This window comes from Mytilus californianus, unplaced genomic scaffold, assembly GCF_021869535.1.
Source record: "Mytilus californianus isolate M0D057914Y unplaced genomic scaffold, xbMytCali1.0.p SCAF_8, whole genome shotgun sequence".
NCBI classification, from domain to species: domain Eukaryota; kingdom Metazoa; phylum Mollusca; class Bivalvia; order Mytilida; family Mytilidae; genus Mytilus; species Mytilus californianus.
In genome coordinates this window covers 32,549,425-32,572,651 of record NW_026262734.1, presented here as the reverse complement: position 1 = coordinate 32,572,651, position 23,227 = coordinate 32,549,425, and the positions used below count along the sequence as shown (strand labels likewise).

General features: G+C 32.1%; 1 protein-coding gene across 1 annotated transcript in view; it reads left to right on the top strand.

The window, feature by feature from the left end:
* The first annotated feature begins 10,453 nt into the window (after positions 1-10,453).
* Positions 10,454-23,227, top strand: part of LOC127712127 (G-protein coupled receptor 161-like) — a 30,047-nt gene continuing 17,273 nt past the window's right edge. The window contains exon 1 of the mRNA XM_052218391.1: positions 10,454-10,519. The gene's annotated coding sequence lies outside the window, so the exon portion shown is untranslated. The remainder of the gene's footprint in view (positions 10,520-23,227) is intronic.

Below are 23,227 nucleotides of genomic sequence, written 5' to 3'. Positions count from 1 at the left end.
CGCATATTAAAATGGGTCAAATACGTATAAATATCACTAACAGATTTAAAGTTATAACTTCAAGTTTTGAATCTTTTGAATCCGTCGTTTGTCGGAGAGAACACGGAACCCATCGAATTTGTGAAAATAAGAAAAGTCACGAGACAAACGACAAACCAAACAAGTCTGACAACACAATGTTATTAAACGACCACTGTCATTATGGGAAACATATATAAGCTTTAATAAAACCCCATATACGAACAAGAATTTCCTATTACCCCAGTTGTTTTTTATTCTAATTTTGTAGATTAGTTTCTTTTCACACTGTGTTGATTGCATGTGACATAGACATACAGTTCGTTTAGATACGTCTGGATAATAAGTTGAAACTTCTGCTATCATTTCGGTCTATTTCTGATGATAGATTTTTATTGTGGAATCAGCATTATTTGAAATCAATTTAGTTATCACTTCTTGAAAAACACTCAAATGGTTTATATTGTTCAACAAAGCTGTATATTGGACAGCTCAGACGTATTTCCTGTATAAAAAGGAAAGTTGTAGCTAGATTTTGGACAATGTCTGAAAGTGCGTATATTACATATTAAAATTGTAGATACACGAAAAGCTGATTAGACACATAACACTAATTTTGTATTGATGGACCACTGCACAACTATGTTAACTTAACATACTAGAGAGAAAACAATTATTATCATATCGGAAACCCACAATACATAGTGGTTTGATTTCTTGAAAAGTCAAAACTAATTTATCAGAGATCCAATTTTATATTCTTTGTAGCTGATTTTATGTCCCATCTTTTTTTAACAGTGATACGAATTATGCAAGAATTTTAAAATCTATTTTCCAACAGGTGATCCATGACGTCTCTAGGCTGGTCCTCTCCCTTGCAACATACGGGTATCTCAGATACCCTTGTTGTCAAGTATCTGTCAGAGCCAAACAGATAAAGGACAGGAAACCAGTCTATGACGTCTCCTGTCATCCAGAGCCATTTGGAACTAATTAAAATCCCTTTTTGCTAGAAACTAGAACGACATATAGGAACTATGTAAAATTAATCTATGCAAGTTGTCTTTAGGAAAAAGCACATCCAAATCCGACGAAAAATTTACTATTGCGTCATCATTCTATTTCAGGACCTTCAACCCCTTCATCGTATGACGGTGGTGGGTCGCACATAATTTAAAACAAACAGGCACTAATATTAAAACCAGAATCAACTAGATGTAAATTTCGAGTTTGGACACTTAGATTCCCTTACATGTATATCTCAAAAACGAGAAGGGTCATAATAGATAACAAATATAATTATATATACTGTTGTTTATCGTGTATGACACGGATGGTGGCCTCGAATCCAAGAAAAAACTATCGAGGTAAAGAAATGTGTAACAATTTAAAAAAAAAATTCATACAAGTGGGAGGTTTAGCTATCTATAAAACCAGGTTATACCATCGTATTCTTCGGAAAATGCCTGTTCCTAATCAAGAATATGGCAGTTGTTTTTCACTTGTTCCGTTTATTGATATATATATATATATATACATCGGTGATCCGTTTATTTGGCAATCGCGAATGGCAGTCAGAAGGGTTTAAGAACATTTGTTGTTCGACCTGTTAGTCAAATGCGTTTTGTTAAAATATACTTTTCACTTTTTTGGTCTTTTGGAAAATGTTGTTTGTGCTGTATTTAGACCCCTCTAACAAGAAATTTGTTTTGCATGAACACGTATAAAAATCGCGGTTTTTATCCAACGCAATCATAGGTTTGAACGTTGTTTTCAATTTAGACTTGTTTATATTTTTTCGTTTGGGCTTGTATTATATTTGCCTTCGGGTTTATATGATCCGTTCATCCTATTTTGACTCCTCAAAATTCAAGAGTCTAACCTAAATTGAGGTAAATTGTATGGCTTTCCAAATACCGTTTCGATTCCTAACATCACTGAAGAGACATTAATTGTCGAAATCCGGATATGGTGTACAAAAACCTTTGCACCTTTTGTTAACGGTATACCATCTTTTCCGCAAGTTTATTGTTTTCTGTTTAGTATTAAATTTATTATTAAGATCCATTTATTACATCGGTGATCCGTTTTTTTGGCAATCGCCAATGGAAGTCAGCAGGGTTTAAGAACATTTGTTGTTCGACTTGTTAGTCAAATGCGTTTTGTTAAAATATACTTTTTCACTTTTTTGGTCTTTTGGAAAATGTTGTTTGTGCTGTATTTAGACCCCTCTAACAAGAAATTTGTTTGCATGCACACGTATAAAAATTGCGGTTTTTATCCAACGCAATCATAGGTTTGAACGTTGTTTTCAATTTAGACTTGTTTATATATATATATATATATATATATATATATATATATATATATATATAGTGTTTGATTTTGACAGTTTTATGGACTTCTCCTTATTGAATTTGCCTTATAGTTCGGTATTTTTGTTATACTTTTTAATATAAAGCACTACATATGAGAGAGACAACAAATTACTAATGAATAATAATTGTAGCTGAAGAATAAATTGTTGATGTGACCTAGCCTAAACCTGTGCTAACATAACGAAACAAGGCACATTTCATTGCTTTTTAATTTCAAGTTAGTGGTGCGATTTCTTTACATAGCGTTAAGGCGTTGTTCCACATTTCAATTGATTCATATATACTGGTACGTCTGAACTTTGTGTTGATACTTCCGCTGTTATTCAGCTCATTTCTTCTGATCGATTCCTATTGTAAAATTGGAATTATTTAAAATCCGTTTAGTTGTTACTTCTAAAGCACTTGAATGGTTTATATTGTTCAATAGTGCTGTATCCCTACGAGATCAGACATATTACCAGTACATTGTTGCATCTAGATGTTGGACAATGTCAGAAAGACTAAGTACATGTTAGGTACAATGTATCAAATCGTAATTGCTATGTGGTAAAACATTTATTATAGTATGTTCCCTGCTTGAAAACATTGCACTGGTGAATAAGTGTACAACTATGGGAACATTTCTGAAAAAAAACAAAGATATAGTTATACCGAAAACAATCCTAAATTCCCAAACGCTGAAAGTATATTTCATTATCTATTTTTAAAGAAGTTGTTTTAAAGAATTTCCAAATGGAGTAGTGAAAACACGAGGTAATGGATAAAACTGTTATAAACCGTGTAGAACGTCACAAGAGGGGTGTTGTCTATTTATGACACGGGATGGCGGCTTCGAAGCGAAGGAAAAATTATTGAAATAAAGAAAAGTGTTAAAAAAAAATTGGGAATTGTTAGTACCAAATATAATGTAATTATATTGCACGGAATGTGTCGATCTTTTATCAATTTTACCAGCAAATCAAAAACAGACGACAATTGTTGTCCGTTTTCTTAATCACACCGCTTCAGTTTTTATTGTCACGGATTTGGAGACTTAGCTTGCAAGTTTAAGTACAAAACCTCATTTTCAGGAACCCAATCCGTATATTTATACTGAAATGAGTCGTAGCATGGTACATATTGTCAGCTTTCTAGACAAAATTTCTTTGTTTTAACGTTATCTTTGACACTAAATGCAATGTGCCGCACGAGATGGCAGATTTTGTGTCTCACGGGATGAGGCATTGACTAGAAGAAATAAATGCCTGTAAGTCTTTCTTTTCCTTTTTTCTACAGATAAAAAAACTAAATTTACATCAAAATATGAATTCAGACTTCTCGTTTACAATATTAAACAAGATGGACTATGAGCTATTGCTCAAACATGATTCCCCTGTTATAAGTATTTGGTATACGGGATGTCTTAAATAAAATAGCGATGCATGTGAAGACGCCTCACGTAGTATAGGATGTCCATATGAAGCTTGATACCAAATTTCAGGATGCTCTGATTTGTAGTTTCTGAGCAAATTTCCGACGAAATTTCATACATGGCCATTTTGTAAAAGAATATTCAAGTATTAGTATTCGGTAAACAAGAAGTGGAAAGTGGATGTGAAAATCAACACACTGTATAGCATTGTATTTTTCACATACATTTTTATATGCAACGTAAAATTTCATGAGAAGAACGGTCGGAATCACACAAGTACGGGAAACCGTTTATAAAGTATATCCACTCTACCAGCGCTCTTCCGGGGTATAGTTATCGTAATTTAATTAGCCGTTTAACTCTTACTGATAAACGTTAACAATAATTTTACTCCTGTTCCACATTAATGGTTGGTCGATCATAACCGTTCTCTCAGCAAGAGCTTAACAGCCTAATTATAATATACAAATGTATATATAATGATAATAATACCCCCAAAAGAGGGGTATACCTTTTTTTTTACCTCTGCCCGTGCCTGTCATTCCATCTGTTCGCCAACAGCTAAACTATAGTTAATTTTGTAAATGAAAAGGCTTAACATATTTTCATGTAATTTTTTTCTCTGTAGAAAAGATACAAAGACAGTTAGACAAAATCATTTTTTTTTTCGTCAATTAAATGCTCCTTCCCCGTGAGATACGAAATCTAGTACCCCTAGCGACATTTCTATGCAAAGGTAATTTTTTTGAAGAAAATAAAGTCCGTACTTCGTCATGTTTAATCTTATGTGCCAACATTTTATTTTGTTATTTCTATTTCTATGTGAAATTTATAGTATGTTGGCCTGATCATCAAAATCATCAAAATCTAAGTGCCAATTTTAACCTTTCGTGAACATCCGAATTCTCAGAATCTTTGACCACAAGACAAAATGGAGCTAGGGACGTATTTTTTTTTACTGGAAGGTAATAATTGATCGGTAAAATCCGTCCAATATAATAGATTTTGATATTAAAAATTATTGTTAAGAATCTATGTTCCACATTTTTGTTTAATACCTCGAATTTGGTGATGACTTAGGGTTAGATAACAATCAGTTACCAACCTCTCTTGCGTGATGCCTCACCTAATATTATAATAAAAAATTAACTTATGAAAGTATCTTATCCGTGAACATGTAGGAGTTACACGACAGGTGTCAATTACCCCTCCAGAGTATCTCAGAATACCCCCGGTTTTTGATTGGGTTTGTCTTGTCACTTTGTCTTGGACTTATCAGTTTGAATATCCTTTTGTTATCTGACACCTTTCTTTCGTTTTTAACGGCGGAATTTCATGAGAAAATTGTGCAGTGTATGTCATTGCTTTTTTGTTCTTTGACCTGTTTGGTTGTATTTGGTTTTAAATACATGATTTAAATACACGTAGTTCCACTTACGTGGCATGCAGCTCTGTGCGACATACAGCAAAAGAGAGGCGAAAGATATCAAAGGGATATTCAAACTCATAAGTCGAAAATAAACTGACAACGCCATGGCTAAAAACGAAAAATACAAACAGACAAACAACAGTACACAAAACACAACATAGAAAGTAAAGACCGACGAACACGAACCCCACCAAAAACTGGTGGTGATCTCAAATCAAATTGGTTAATTGATAGACTAAACTTGTGTTAATCCAAAGGTTTTTTCGATAGGGTTTAACTCACTCGTACTAATAACAGCGATAATTTTTAGATTCTGATATTACAGTTTCTCATTGTAAAATTCATACCATCTGCATACCAAATACATGACAAACAGGACAATTTTTCCTTTCGTATAGTTAACTTTCCTACTTGATGATGTTCCATTGGCTCCTTGGTTTGATATACACGTGTTGAAGTGACACCAGATTTCATTAAATGTAATAGTAAAAAGTAAAGTAACAAAAATACCGAAATTTAAGGAAAATTCCCTACCGGAAAATCCCTTATCAGTTATTAAATGGCAAAATCAAAAGCTCAAACACATCAAACGAATGGAAAACAACTTTCATATTCCTGACTTGGTACAGGCATTTCCTTGTGTAGAAAATGGTGGATTAAACCTGGTTTTATAGCTAGCTAAACCTCTCATTTGTATGACAGTCGCATAGAAAATATATTATATAAACTACATTCCATGATCTTGTACTTGATATATTCATAACTGAAATCAAATTATAGTATGTATTGATTCTAAAATCGTACTTATAAAATCATTGGTATTCTGTAAATGTGTTATTTTATTATTTAAAAAAAATGTTTCAGGATCACCGACTGCGTTCTGTTCTAAATATAAACATACAATCGCGTGGTATTCAATCAATGTTTCTCATACTACCGTTTGTCTTCTAGTCTTTTCTTTTAGCCATACAAAAATAATCAGATGTATCACGATTGCCAGTGAGACAACCATCTACAAGAGACCACAGGACGAGGATATACACATCTCAAGGTCGCCGTACGGCCTTCAGCAATGAGCAAAAGTCATACCGTACAGGAAGTTATAAAAGGCCATGGCATGCCAAATGTGAAACAATTCAAAAGAAAAACCTAACGGTCTGATGTATGCTTCAAACAATTATGACAGACAGCGCACAACGACAACCGGTGGATTACGTAACTAAAGCTCCTGAAAAGATCTCAAGCGCTTCTACCGTTGAATATAAGTATTTTCTTTGAATTAAAGAAAATTTTAATGGACATGTACAAAGAAAAAAAAACAAACTTCATTTACAAAAAAAAAAACACTAGAAAAGAAGCTTTGCAGTTTCCAGTAAAGAATTATCAATAGAATTTTGGGAACTTATGCACGGGTTTATGAGATGAAGATTAGCAACAGTAATATATGTAAAATCTACAGACCATGGCACATTTAGTATGGAGTTTTCATATTGTCTCGATCCAGTCTCTGGCATGCACTAAGCAATCGATTTTTTTGAAATGACAAATATAGGACTGCCTTTGAATATCAAATTTATTTCATTTGGTAACTTCGAAAATATTAAATTGAATTTTTGTAAAAATAATATTATTTTTCTAACAAAAAACTATATCTATCAAACAAAATTAGATGTATTGCCAAATTTGAATGCTTTAACAAATTATTTAAGGGAAAACGTGAACTTAGAAAACAATTCATTTTTCATTTAAAAACCTCTCTGAAAATAAATAATCAACTACTGGAGGCTATACACTAAATAATAAATGGTGTTTTTTGTTTTGTTTCCTTTGTTACTAAAGTTTTATTTTAACACCACAATAATATTTAAAAAGGAAAAAAAGATTCCCTCTTTGTTTATTAGATAATCATGTATGTTTTACTATTATATTATTGTTTTGATTTTAAATTCCCTCGTTTAAAGTCATTCTATAAAAAGATTAATACCCAGTGAAAAGCAGGTTATAAGCCAATAACCTTTATTAGGCGCTTTTGAAGACTCAGTTGGCTTAATAAAAACCATTCTGAGGTACATAATAGCTATATTTACAACAATTACAATTAGTGAGTGAAATATTAAGTACAGTGACATCAAATATTGTAATAGGGAAGGTAAGAAAGTCGATTTTGATTTTTTATATAATATTATTTATAATATTTCTTAATTATATTTTTCAAAATATGTACATATACATATTGGTATTTAAATTTGGAGCTGAAATGGATTTAATATGAAAAACATAACATTTTAGAAGCTACACAGGTTATATGGGTAACTCAAATTTTATTCCCATGGTATTAATAAATAAAATATGTATACATTTCCTTTATGTGTTTGAACAAATAATATTGTTATATAAAATGAGGTTCGGTAGGGATACATAACAAACGTATTTTATGTTTTGGGTTCATGCATCCTTGCACATGTACACTTATAAAACTATATTACCATGCGATAGACATCACCAGCTGAATCATGTTAATGACTAACACTTGTGTACTTATTTCTGTAATCATATAATCATATATCCGAGTACATTTTTTTAAACGGTCAAAAATATAAAGAATAGAGAAAAATAGGCCAAAAAAATAAAAAATAGATAACAATGGGGTGCTGAAATATACAGAATAGAGAATAAGGGTTAAAAGAAATAAAAAAAAGAGAAAAAATGTATAAAAAGTTAAGGAATAGAAAAATGAAGGACCCCATCCAGACCCTCAGTTAGGAACGGTGATGATTTTCTTTAGAGGAAGAATGCCGTCAAATTTACATATTGATGAAGATGGCACTGATATTGAAATTGTAACGGAATTTGGACATATTATCTGTAGAACTGGTATTTCTAAAATAGCACAGAAGCACCTAGTAGAAAAGGCCACCAATGCTAGTATGTTTAATGTGCTGAAATCGGGCCGCATTCTTAATCTTTTCATTCGTTGTTAAACCTATACTACTGTATGGATGTGAAATTTGGTGGTATGGTAATGTTTTTATTGTATAGGGAATCCATCTGAAATTCTGTAAACTTCTTTTGAAACTGAAAAACTCCACACCTAGCTATATGGTGTATGGGGAACTTGCGTTAGTAAATATCCTTTGAATATTAGGATTAGATTAAAGACAGTATATTATTGGTGTAAAATAGTATCTTCTAAAGAGACTAAGTTATCTTCTATCACATATACACTATTAACAACTTTATTTACTGCTAATAATGTACGTACATTTTTTGTTAAGTAAGGTTAAAAATATATTGGATGAACGCGGTTTTTCAAATATTTGGAATACTCAAAGTTTGAAAATTTTTGTTAACGATATATTGTTAAAAAATGCCTTTCGTCTGCGATTACCAGATAAATTCATGGAATACACAATTACAAAAGTTTCCAAAAGCAATTATTACATAATTAATTATAATTAAATTTTGAAAAATATTTAGAGATGTTGGATCTGCATAAAAAATGAAATAACAAAAATACCGTACTCCTAGGGAAATTCAAAATGGAAAGTTCTTTATAAACTTGCAAAATCAAAAACTCAAACACATCAAACGAATGGAAAACAACTGTCATATTCCTGACTTGGTACAGTATTTCCTTATGTAGAAAATGGTGGATTAAACCTGGTCTTATTGCTAGCTATGGCAGAGTTTTAAATGTTAAACTGTGTAAATGTCCCAATTATCTATGGATAAGAACATTTTTATTTTAATGTTTGAATTCACGAACATTCAATTTAACGCGTTTAAACGAACCAAGACTCCCAATACAACTAGGAAGGTGGAATAACGTTGATACAAATGATCGAAAATGACATCTTTGCAATTTTTGTAACATTGGAGACGAATTCTATTATCTGCTAAAATGTCCGTTTTTTTCGACAGTAGGAATTTATACTTGGATACTATAGTAAAAAGTCAGAGCTAAAAAGTTTGGGTAAGTTCATAAAGTTTGTAGACAAACACGTGGGTCCTCCTGGCTAAAATGTATATTGTTTTGAAACCACTAAACAGTAATGTATGTATAAATGTTTGTAAATATATGCAAATTTCTGTACATATTTTGCACCTTCTCTGTACCTATGCATCTACAATGGTTGTGATAATAAAAGACTTTGTATCATCCCGGCAAGAGGATATGGATGGGTTTACAGAAAAATAGGCCAAAAAAAAAAAAAATAAGAATAGAGAATAATGGGCAATGGGTAAAAATATATAGGATAGAGAAAAATGACTGAAAAAATTTAAAAATTAGAAATTAAGGACCCCCCTCCAGACCCTACACCAGGATGTTAAATAATTCGATAGCATGAAGTTAATTGATTTCTTGATGACAAAATTTAGCCTTAGCAAATCAGAAATTGATAAAGTGCAATTAGTTAGTCTTTTTAAATAATAGGTCATGAAATAGAGAAAATTGACCTAAAAAAATAAAAATTACGGAAACGAAAGACCCTCATCCAGACCCTCCGACAAGATGTTAAATAAATCCGATTGCATGAAGTTTAAAGATTTCGTGACGACAAAATTAGTAGACAAATTTTATCCTTGGCCAATCATAAATTGATAAATTGGAATTGCTGTCTATTTCAATAATATGTCGATCAGGAAATAGAAAAAAAAAATTAAGAACACAGAAATAATTAAGGCCCCCTCCCCCTATCCAGACCCTCCGGCAAGATGTTAATAATTAGCTCCGATTTCCTGACGCCAAATTTTAACCTTGGCCGATCAGAAATTGATTAATTGCAATTACTTTAATAGGATTAGGAACGAAAATTTAAGTTCATTGCGACATTTTTTATCGTTTAAACGTGTTATATGGAATGTTCGTGAATTCAAACATTAAAATAAATATGCTATTATACATAGATAATTGGGACATTTACACAATTTAACATTTAAAATTCTGCTATCACCTTTTAAAATCTCATTTTATTCACATAATTATTTACAACAATGCAGACTTTGTCATTGCCTGTAGGGGGTACCGATTCACTTTAAACATCATCCGGTTGAGATCAGTGCAAAATCATTAAAATAACAATAACGGTTAACAAAGGCCAAGAAAATGTACTAAAAATAGCAACAACAAGGCTAAATCTGGTGTTACAATGTCTACCTTGATGTATTTATGTGTAGCGATTTGCTAAAAATAGCAACCGGCAGTCTAGAATTACTGATCGATAGCATTTCCAGAACCAATGATTAAGAGAGTGTGTATTTTTCTTCTCATTGTCCCGATTGGTAAGTCATTGTTTTATTTTCTACTATTTTGTACTATTGATTCAGTTGTAGTGGAATTTTGTGGTTACCGAATTTTTATTGTTTGATGGTATATATTCATCTTTTGACAACAATATATATAATAAATTGCAAATACAATATAAAAGCAATGCATCATATCATTATGTTTCATTCAATGAATCATCTGCTGGCATCTAAATGAATGTTATAAAGTGTAAATAAGAAAATAAATCTGTATACCAAAATACATTCATTATTAAAAGAAATGCTAATAAAAAAATTATAATTGAAATGAATATATTTTGAATTATCTTCAAGCTCGAAATATTAAAGAAATGTTCAAAGACATCAGCTTGACAGCTACGATTTTGTATTTTGTGTAACATGTTTGCTGTAGACCTTGAAAGTCTTAATTTAAAGGAAAGTATAAAAAAAAAATGTCAAAATTGCCCATGTTTGAGGTTTTGCCATTACATATTTAGATATGAGCACGTGGTTTCGGTCAGCAAACTTGCTTTATCATGTTTTATAAATAGATGATGATGGTAGTAGCTTCTAGTTACACAAACAGTGACTTACTATACTCAAGCGACCATATTACATGCATATCATGCTTTATATATGCATTTTTCAATAAGAATAAAATTATTTTACAAGGATTCATTTCCGATTTAAGGGGCCAGACAATGGCCCTTATCTTTCCACCTCCTTTTGTTTCATAAACATTTATTTTTAGGTATTAGTAAAACAGTATTTCAAGGAATATCCATCTTGTTACTTATACTGTACACGTACCGCAAATTAATTTGTTCTTATTATTAAAACTCTGTTTTATTTGAAAGAAATCTGTTATTCTAAAATTCATATTCGTCTCATCATGACGCATCCTGATATTATGACTTTTTTTTAAAAATAAGATTGATTTTGTTACCAAATAGAGTTATCAGTTGTGAATATAAAATATGTGGTTAAAATATTTTGTACACGTAAAACATGAAGCAAAGATAAGTTGCATATGAGAGGAAATTATAATTGATCAATGCATAATTTTTAATAGTAATTAATGTGTTAAGAATTGTTATGTTATGACCACTTGAAATCTGTAAAAATTACGGAATTGCAGTCAAAGAGAAAGGTTATGTTATTATTTTTCACATAAAAAGTAAAAAACATTATGTAATTTGAAAAGGCGAACTTGAATTTGAAATATATAGTTGACACACATTTAAGGTCAAGTCATGGTCTAAAATTTAAATCAGGACACTGAAAGAATTTTTGTGGAGTAGTATTATACGACTGTTTAGTGAAATCTAGAGTTTGTATAGGGCTTAAGTGTTAGCTTTAGAACACAATGTGTTAATAATCTTGTGTTAACTTGACCTTCAAGGAGATTTAGAATCTTTAAGCTGTGAAAAAATAGTCTTGGTTTATTACTGAATATCATTGATAAAAAGTAGCTGGATAAAAAGTAACCAAAACAATAAATTATAATTTTGTGATTAAAATTTGTACAGACTTTCGTACAAGTTATACATAAATTGACATCACATAGTGGTGGTTAAATGCTTTGAACATGTTGAATCATAAAAAATAAATAATTCGTACCATTTTGGAGAATTGCGCCCCCTTTCTTCGGACAATGGATCCGCCCTGGATCCCTGAATTCACCAGGTGATACAATTTCACATCTTCAATAATTAACCAGATTGATATTTTACACACAAACTTAATATGCGCCAGCCTATCATTATACAATGAGCTCTCCGGCACAAAACTGTAAATTAGGACACAATATAGGTTAAGATTCTAATTATATATGTTTGCTTATGCTAGGTTCTTGGTCCTCAAAATATCTTATGTCATATCTAACATATTTATAAAATTTGTATCAGTGTTCATGGTCCAGGATATTTTAAATAGGGGTGCGGGGTATAATTCCTAAAAACCATAAATATTCAGCCGAGCGGAGGCAAAACAATTTTTGGACGATTTTATGCTAAAAAACTATATATTTTCCAATCGCACTCTACGCCCCTGAATACGCCACTGGTGTTTAGTATAAGGATGTAGCATGTTGTCCTGTAAATACGACAGGGATAAGCTAAATCAAAGACAATACGCTTGTTTTATCCAATTATGTTAAAGGGGTAACCAAAATACAGGTAACAATTCTAATTTAAATCTTATTTTAATACTTTTGTTACATGAAGTGGTAGCTTATTAAGTCTTATTGGTTTTGCTCAGTTCTTCTTCTTCTTATTATTATTATTCTTCTTCTTCCTCTTCCTCTTCCTCTATTTGTTCCGCCGCTTTTAAATTTGAACTTGCCCGCAACCGTTCTCCAAAACCGCTAGTCAGATTAAATTAGGGTTTCACTGAATATGTACGACTAACATGTCTAGTGGTGCAATCAGGGTTTTGTTTGTGCAATGGGGTTTATAAAGGGGTACTTTGAGGGGCAAAACGGAAGGAGGGGTTTACTGTAGAACTCTATGGGATTTTATTTTTAAAATTTTCAAATGATTATAACTTTAAAACAGTTAGTATTAGACACAATCTTTATAATTAAAAATGTTCTAAATGATAAAGCACATTAAATGAAATAAAAGGTTAGTCCCCAGGGGTAACCCCCACCCCCTGCCATTTGAAAAAGTTTTAATATCTTGTAAGTGGTCAAGATCCCCACCCCTAAACCATATATAGTCTGGATTGTCATGATAAAGCACATCAAATGAAATACAGGGTTAGTCCCCAGGGGTCGCCTCACCTGCCATTTGAGAAATTTCTAATATCTTAAAAGTGGTCAAGATCCCCACCCCTAAACCATATATATTCTGGTTTGTCATGCCAAGGTGATTTGAATGATTTACAGGGTTAGTCCCCAGGGGTCATCCCAACGCCCTGCCATTTGATAAAGTTTTAATATCTTGTAAGTGGTCAAGATCCCCGCCCCTAAACCATATACATGCTGGTTTGTCATGCCAAGATGATTTAAATGATATACATGGTAAGACCCAAGGGGTCATCCCCAGCCCCTGTCATTTGAATATGTTCAAATATCTTGTAAGTGGTCAAGATCCCCACCCCTTAACCATATATGTTCTGGTTTGTCATGCGAAGATGGTTTGAATGATATCAGGGTTAGTCCCCAGGGGTCATCCCGGCCCCCTGTCATTTGAGAAAGTTCTAATATCTTGTAAATGGTTGAGATCCCCACCCCATAAACCATATATATTCCTGTTCGTCATGTCTCGAACATTTGAATGACGGATAGGGTCCGTCCCCAGGGGTTCCCCTACCCCTAATGTTCTAATATCTTGTAAATGGTCGAGATCCCACCCCTTAACCATATATATTCCTGTTCGTCCTGTCTCGAACATTTGAATGACGTATAGGGTCAGTCCCCAGGGGTTCCCCCACCCCTAATGTTCTGATATCTTGTAAATGGTTGAGATCCCCACCCCTAAACCATATATATTCCTGTTCGTCATGTCTCGAACATTTTAATGACGTATAGGGTCAGTCCCCAGGGGTTCTCCCACCCCCAATGTTCTAATATCTTGTAAATGGTCGAGATCCCCACCCCTAAACCATATATATTCCTGTTCGTCATGTCTCGAACATTTGAATGATGTATAGGGTCAGTCCCCAGGGGTCCCCCACCCCAATGTTCTAATATCTTCTATATGGACGAGATACCCACCCCTAAACCATATATATTCTGGTTTGTCATGCCAAGATGATTTGAATGATATACAGGGTTAGTCCCCAGGCATCACTAATGCATATAACTTTACTGGACCAAACCAATTTTCACTGGACTTTGCCCAATGTCAGGCGACCCTCGGAATTACGAATTATGGGAGCTTCGTTTGGGAGTCTTCGTAACAGCATCCTGTTACAATCATTCTTGTTATATATAAGTTGATAAAGATGAAGTGTTTCTCATGTATTTTGTAAAGCTGGTATGTTTATTAGTAATCATGGTTTAATTTGAACGATTTTGGAAACATTTTAATCCTTTAATTTTCGCACCTCAAGAAGCAATTAAGGTAGTTTATGCGGTATTAGTAGTTGGTTTAACACTTAGTAGTTAAACTCGCAACGGGCTTTGTATTTTAAGATTTAAAAGTTACAAGAATTAAAGACCTACATGTTTGTTTAATGATAACTTTATTTTAATCCAATTCCTATTTAGACATATTTTGCAACCACAGAAACGGCGATTTTTTAACAGTTTTTTTTTAATCTGTAGAAAATAGATAGAAATAGTTCACATTTGATTGTATCTATAATAGAGTTACAAAAGATATTCAGTTTTATTTTTAGATTGACACGAACCATACTCTTATCCATCCTCCGTACTGGAGGACAACCACGCTTACCTCTACTACACTATAGAAACTCTTCCATTTAGGGTTATACAAACTTGGCACCTTTAAGCCATTTTTGTCGTCCTCATACATGTAACTAAGTAGTGTTTTAAATAAAATGCCTAAAACTGTTTAAATCGGTGAAAATATACATATTGTAATGAACAAAAAATTAAGATGAATGTATAATGCGAACTTTTAAGTTATAACTCCGATGACTGACGGTTTTTATTCTGATTGGTTAATTTCAATTTATCAAATGCAATAAATAAATTCTGAAAATGTGCATTAGAACTCAACGCTAGGTTTTTGGTCTTTGTCACAGACATGCTTGACATTTTTGCCATTTTCAAGACAGTTAGCTATTTTCATGCATTTTTTCTCTTACATGTTGAACATAAAAAACTATTTACACTCGTAAGTTGAGCACAAATATTATTTGTACATTTTCGCTTGGCTGGTCAGTCATAATAGAAATATATTGCAAAAATATGTAAAATTACATAGTTTTCTTATATTCTTTTTCTGCGGTAGTAATTTCTTGACCAGACTTATAATGGAAGTAGAGCATGTAGAAGGGTTATTTAATTGTTTTTCGTCAGGCCATTTAGGATAAAGGGATTTCTCGTTGTCGTCCGTTAATTTTGTGCATGTCTTAGACCGGACCTGCAGGTGTGTAGCCTATAATATCATTGTATGTGTTATGAGTTTCATAATGTATTCTTATAACACGTTTGGTAAAAAGATTTAGGGCGCAAGTAATCTGCTTAAATCAATTCAGGTAACAAAACTTCGTGGTAATGATCATATTTTCAATGTATTAGACATTGTTAGAGGACTTAATATTTAATAAAGTGACCTATATATGTATGTGGTAAGATCTATTTAAACGATTATTTACACAACATTGAAAACGTAACATTTTTACTCTTTTTTTGTTTTCATATTTGATATATGAAATTAATTTAGTCTTTTTAACGATAATCCGTGGGAAAAAGTTTCAAATATTAGCATTTTCCTGTATGACAGTTGATTTGTATACAAACTTAAATATATAGCTTTAATGTACATGTTTTTTCATATACACTATCCCTCTCTTCAGTTGCTGTCTGCATGATATTCACGTTTTTATACGACCGCAAAAATTAAAAATTTTTTGGTCGTATATTGGTATGACGTTGGCGTCGTCGTCGTCGTCGTCGTCGTCGTCTGGCGTCGTCCGGCGTCGTCCGAAGACACATTGGTTTTCGCACTCTTACTTTAGTTTAAGTGAATGGATCTCCATGAAATTTTCCCATAAGGTTCAATACCACGAAAGGAAGGTTGGGATTGATTTTGGGGGTTATGGTACCAACAGTTAAGGAAATAGGGGCCAAAAAGGGGCCAAAAATAAGCATTTTTGTAACTTTCAGACAATAACTTGTGTGTAAGTGTATGGATCTCTCTGACATTGTACCACAAGGTTCCATATCACAAAGGGAAGGCTGTATTGATTTTGGGGGTAATTGCCTCAAAATTTTAGGAATTAGGGGCCAAAAAGGGGCCAAAAATAAGCATTTTTCTAGTTTCAAGACAATAACTTGTGTTCAAGTGTATGGATCTCTCTGAAATTGTACTGCAAGGTACCATACCACAAAAGGAAGGCTGGGATTGAGTTTGGGGGTGATGAATCATAAGGGGGTTCAAAAAATTTGGGTTTTTTTTTTTTTTTTTTCTTTTTTTCCTTTTTTTTTCTTTTAAAATTTTCCATTTTAAGTTGGTTATTTCTGATTTATATTTAAAAGCAAATAATAATGATATGGTAGGAGATACACACCAAACAGGATGTGTAAATTTTTATATAATAAGTATTTTGCAATAGCAAGAAATTTTCAATTGCACAGTATTGCACAATAGCAAGAAATCTTCAATTGCACAGTATTGCGCAATAGCAAGAAATCTTCAATTGCACAGTATTGCGCAATAGCAAGAAATATCCAATAGCACAATATTGCGCAATAGCAAGAAATTGTCAATTGTACAGTATTGCGCAATAGCAAGAAATATTCAATTGCACAGTATTGTGCAAAAGAAGATACTTCTTATAAATTGCTTATTTCTTGATCAATTTCAATGGGGTTTTATTCTTGAATTCTTGGGGTTCTTTAATATGCTGAATATAACCGTGTATTAAGTTTTTGGATTTTGGGCCCCGTTTTTAAATTGGTCCACATTGAGGTCCAAAGGGTCCAAAATTTAACTTTGTTTGATTTCATCAAAAATTGAATTATTGGGGTTCTTTGATATGCCGAATCTAACCGTGTATTTAGATTCTTAATTTTTGGTTCCATTTTCAAATTGGTCTACATTAAGGTCCAAAGGGTCCAAAATTAAACTTAGTTTGATTTTAACAAAAATTGAATTTTTAGTGTTCTTTGATATGCTGAATCTAAACATGTATTTAGATTTTTGATTATGGGCCCAGTTTTCAAGTTGGTCCAAATCGGGGTCCAAAATTAAACTTTGTTTGATTTCAACAAAAATTGAATATATGGGGTTCTTTGATATGCTGAATCTAACCATGTATTTAGATTTTTGGGCCCCGTTATCAACTTTGTCCACATTGAGGTCAAAAGGGTCCAAAATTAAACTTTGTTTGATTTCATCAAAAATTGAATTCTTGGGGTTCTTTGATATGCTGAATCTAACCATGTATTTAGATTTTGGATATTGGACCATTATAGGTGAATGTCCAATTTAAAATTTTTAAGTTCTTAGACCACATTCATTCTGTGTCAGAAACCTATGCTGTGTCAAATATTTAATCACAATCCAAATTCAGAGCTGTATCAAGCTTGAATGTTGTGTCCATACTTGCCCCAACTGTTCAGGGTTCGACCTCTGCGGTCGTATCAAGCTGCGCCCTGCGGAGCATTTTATTATATAATTTTTTCGTGTGTTTGTTTTTAAATCTTATAATTGTTTTTTGTTAAATGTTCCTTCGTAGTCAATTTTGCTGTAAAAATTGATTTCAAACTATAATTCGATTTGATTGTAGAATAATATATAGAATCAATCGATTTATGATTATTCTCTCCAGACTACAAACACAGCCATTAAACCATTCAAGATTTGTGACTATTTGTAATAAGAAATCAATTCAAATTTAGAATACAATTGTTTTACGCAATTTTTTTGCAGTCCCACACCTTACAACATGAAGCAAAGAAAAATTGAAAAAAATAATGTATGTCTGCAGCCTGTATCATTTTTTATTCATATAATCTAACACCTTGTTACGCCATATCAGGAGATCGCTATCACGATTCTAACATATGATTAGCCCACTGTGAGCGAGCCATGAATTTTGAACCACCAATATGACAGCATAAGCAAACGTTATATCTGCCATATTTTTGTTCGTTTAATGTTGTTTATTGTTATTTGCTTATCAGACCGATAGTTTTCACTTTTGAACTGTAACAGTTTCAAATTTTGTTATCCAGGGGCCGTCTATGGCTTACTATTCAAGTTCAAGTTCAAAAGTTTTATTTATAGACGAATATCAGTATACAGAAAACATAACTATTGAGCTTGTATACCGTCTCATTTCAAACAAAACATTTAAAACAAGAACGTTTAAAACAAAAAGCAAGCATACAACACACAAAAGATCTACACAATCAAAGCAAATCATTACATTGAAGTATACATATACAATATTAATGACACGAAGAAGTTAAATATGTGATACTATGCAGAAATATTAAAAGCACTGTAAGCAATCAATATTTAAAGCATATAAAGCACTTTAAAACACATAAGCAATTATAGCACATTTAGCAGAAAAGCACTACAAATTAAGCATTAATTAATTGGCATGAACTACCATTCACAGTAAGATTAGAAAATTGGTTAAAATTGTTTTTTTCTTTTAAACTATGGGGTAGTTTATTTCAAAATTGTGCAGCTGTGTAGCGATTACAGTAGGGGTCTAACTAATTGTTTTAGGCCGTACGGTGACCTGTAATTGCTTACATCCTTTTGGATAGTCGTCTCATTAGCAATATTATTAGATCACCTTAGGTTTATATTTGAATAATCTAATTTTGGATGTAACACGTCTTCTGATTGGCTATAAGTTTTTTGTTTATTAGCTCATAGACATAATATTGTCATGTGACAGTGGCGTCATCAACGTTTTTTTCATGATTTACTCCTTAAAAATGAAATTTAGAATTAAATTATAAGGCTGTTGACTGTAATATTTTTTCTGTCTATTCGAAATATCCTAAAAAAATGTGGTGCACACTTTTAAATAACTCGCTACGCGGGTTATTCACTGTGCATGTCATTTCTTCATAGACAGAAAAAAATTACAGCCATTCCTTAATCAAAAAAATATGAACAAACAGATGTTATGTATGTCAATGAGAAAGCAACCCAACGACGAAAATTTTTATAAAAGACTCCTTGAGAGCAACATACAGCCTTTAGGTTTCTAAACAATATGTCAAGTTCTAAATCGCCCCGAGTCTATAAAAGTCGTAAATAAATAAAGCAGAAACAATGAATGATCTGTCATAAACATCTAAGTCTCCAAATAAAGAAAAACATTAAGATATGACATAAAACAACTATATATATATACTGACGATGTTCCTTATACTTGAGGCAAGCACACAAGTATGTGATGTTATTTAACTAGTTTTGTTTTTTTCCCGATGGAACCTTTCCTCATTTTCATTTTAATCGCGACCATTCTGTAGATTTACAAAACGTACATGAAAAAGACACAATAAAAACAAGTACAACAGGAAAAGCACTTAACTCTTCAATAACGGTATAATAACCCCCTCCCCCCGAAAAAAAAATATGAATAACAGATAGATATCTTTCTTAAAGCAAAAAAAAAAAAAGCAAGCTTAAAGAACCGTTAATACCGCCGGGTAAACATATCTTAACAGGCGTTTACTGGTACTTGTAGAGTAGTACGCAGGATAAAACAAACACAGGTACATGACACATTTTGAAGGTTATTCCTTGCATTTTTATCAGTTTTTCCTTGACTAACTCATTGAGGACTCTAAATGTAACATAATAGACCACTTTCGAGTTTGTTTTATTTCCGTCAAAAAATTTGGTTTTAGTGAACATCATTCGTGCGTTTAGGGGCATCGTCACTTCCTTCCCATTTTGAGCGAGCGGTTGAAAAAATATGATGATATATTGCACGAATTATTCGGCAAATTAAATTCTTATAATTGATAATCAGCACTGCTGTCATTAGGGGATACAGGCGGTCCCCTCTATCTGGTAAATGATGTCATAAAGGCGCGCATAATTGACGAACTTTCCGGTGAAGGACAAAACTCGTAAGCGGTCTATTATTTTAACATTGCTTTACGGTTATATATGATCAAATCCAAAATCAAAAACGGTTCATTCAAAAATGATTATTTCGATTGAACATCAAGTAACCAAGTGCAAGTAAATGTTTAAATATATACCACACCTTAAAAGTAAAGACCACATGTTACAGGTATATAATGAGTTTTAAGCCCTGCTTTTAAAATAGAACGTGTTCATATATTGTTTCAAACACATAAGTTTATTTCAGACAAAGGACATTAGAAAGGTGTTGTCACTTTCTTGCATGGATATTACAATGTAGATATTGTTCCATTATATTTGTCTAAAACTTGCACATCACGATTTCAACAATAAAAAAAACGAGAGTGTTTTCGTGATATCTTATTTTCCCATATTGCTAAATATAACTTCATATGACACATAAAAAACCCGAGATTTTTAAATATTTAATGCTATAACATTTTATTAAACATTATTGTCTTTTATTCAAATTAAGCTTTTTGTGAAAAACGTGATCTCCTAAAGCTAAATCATCTGTGTCAGCTAAATTAATCCCATTAAATGATTACACAACATGAAATAACATATATGGATTTCAAATATTGTCATTTTAAGACTAAACATACTCCTTATTTTACTTTTATCTTTAAATGATCCTATTATTCTAGAGTCTAATTTTAAAAATTTTATAGAGAGAAATCGAAATCGTAATGGCGAATCGTGCTGTTTCTCTGATATATAACCCAAAGTTGTACATTTATATCGCAAAGAAACTTTATTCTATGAATCTAAGGACTTCAAAAGTATTACAATTTTGCTGCAATGATATTACAATATGCATACATGAGGTTTGTCGTAGGAAGTATGACTTGTTTTCCTTGTTTTCTTGAATTTTGCCTCGTGCTACATTATCAGAATTTCATAACCTTTTTGACTGACTCCCTCGCTTTTCAACATCCGTGCAATCTATATTTCACTCGTTTCCTGAGCTTTCTACATGCAGTGAAGGATGGATCGTGTCATTTTCTTTTGTCTTTTTAAGCTCACCGTTCCAAAGAAAATGTGAGCTTTTGCCATCACTTGGCGTCCGTCGTCGTCCGTCGTCGTCGTCCGTCCGGTGTATACTATAATTTCAAACATCTTCTCCTCTGAAACTACTGAACCAATTCCAATCAAACTTAAGCTGAATGATTCTTAGGTTATCTAGAATAAATTTGTGTTTAATTTTTTGTTTCCTCAGAAAACATGGCTACCATGGCTATAAATAGAACATAGGGTAAAATGCAGTTTTTGACTTAAATCTCAAAAACTAAAGCATTTAGAGCAAATCAGACAGAATTTGAAATATTCAATAGGTCAAGTTCTACCTGCCCTGAAATTATCAGACAAAACGGGTATCTGATTTTTAGGTTATTGCCCCTGAATTGATGATTTTAAGGAAATTTTGCAGTTTTCGGTTATTATCTTGAATATTATTATAGATAAAGATAAACTGTAAACATCAAAAATGTTCAGCAAAGTAAGATCTACAAATAAGTTTCATGACCAAAATTGTCAATTGACCCCTTAAGGAGTTATTGCCCTTTAAAGACAATTTTTCACAATTTGTTCATCTATAGTTTGCTTACTTTAAAAAATCTTCTCCTTTGAAATTGCTGAATCAATTTTAGCCAAACTTGGGCTGAATGAGTTTCAGAGTATCTAGCATAAATTTTGTATTTTATTTCCTTATACGTCAAGAAATATAGCCACTATGGCTAAGATGGAACATAGGGGTAAAATACATTTTTTTGCTTTTGAAGAAAATATGGCAGATACAAAGAACATTTAAATGGCATTTTTAAGGCACTCATTAATATATATTGAAAAGCACAAATAATCATTGATGAAAGATTTAAGCAAAAAATTACAGGTGAGCGATTCAGGCTCTTGAGAGCCTCTTGTTTAATAACCCAAACAAATGTCAGGTGCATCCCTTCAGTTATATGTACTTTTGTTCGCAGACTTTTAAACTCGATGTTTTGCCACACCCCAGCTCACAATCTACCAATTTAATGTACAGTAATATGTTGCGTTTCTTTTTTTTTCTTGTGGAAAGGAGTTGCATTTCACCTTTTGGACTTATCATTTTTCGTTTTATTGTATGTCTGTTCTCGAGTATAAATCTGTCTTGTTTGTTCAGTTATATTAGTATCTTCCAGCTGCTTTTATAATGTAAAATAGTTCTAGATTTACTCTTTAAAGTAACAAATATAAATACTTTCTAACACTTAAATTATTACATTTTATTACAATAAAACATTGTTTACAAATTTATATTTTTTGATCTTTTTGATTTGGTTTTTAAAATGTTTTGCGTTTCACGATGCTGGTGTTAAGAATGAAGATAGATTTCTGTTCATGCAGATTGTTTTATGAACATCTATATTCTTATTGTTCCTTCCTATACTTCATTTTGTAGTTTCAAAAATATAAAAGCAATTTTGATACAAATATATTTTAATTAAGAAATGAATGCTTCTTTTTGTTATTCTATTGGGGTGAAAAAGTGTTGACCGAAGCACATTTTGTATGAAGCGCGGAAGCGCTTCATTCTAAAAATGTGTGCACGATCAACAGTTTTACAACCCTATCCAATTACTACAAGAATCATTCATTCCTTAATTAAAATATATTTGTATCAAAATGGCTTTTATATTTTTGAAACTACAAAATGAAGTATAAATATAATTACATTTTTATGATCATGATGATAAGACCATGATAACAAGTTTTATGAAGTTTTTCTTTTATTTACATGTGCACTTTTTTGTGGAAGCACGTGTCATCACGAATGTAACATTTCCTTTTTCATATGAAGGTTATTTTTTGAATGACGCGCGATTGTTGTTAGCCAATCAAACTTACGGATTCTCGTGAAACATACATGTAATGTAATTATTGACATGCAAATCAGTCATAAGTATAACTTGCTATTATTATT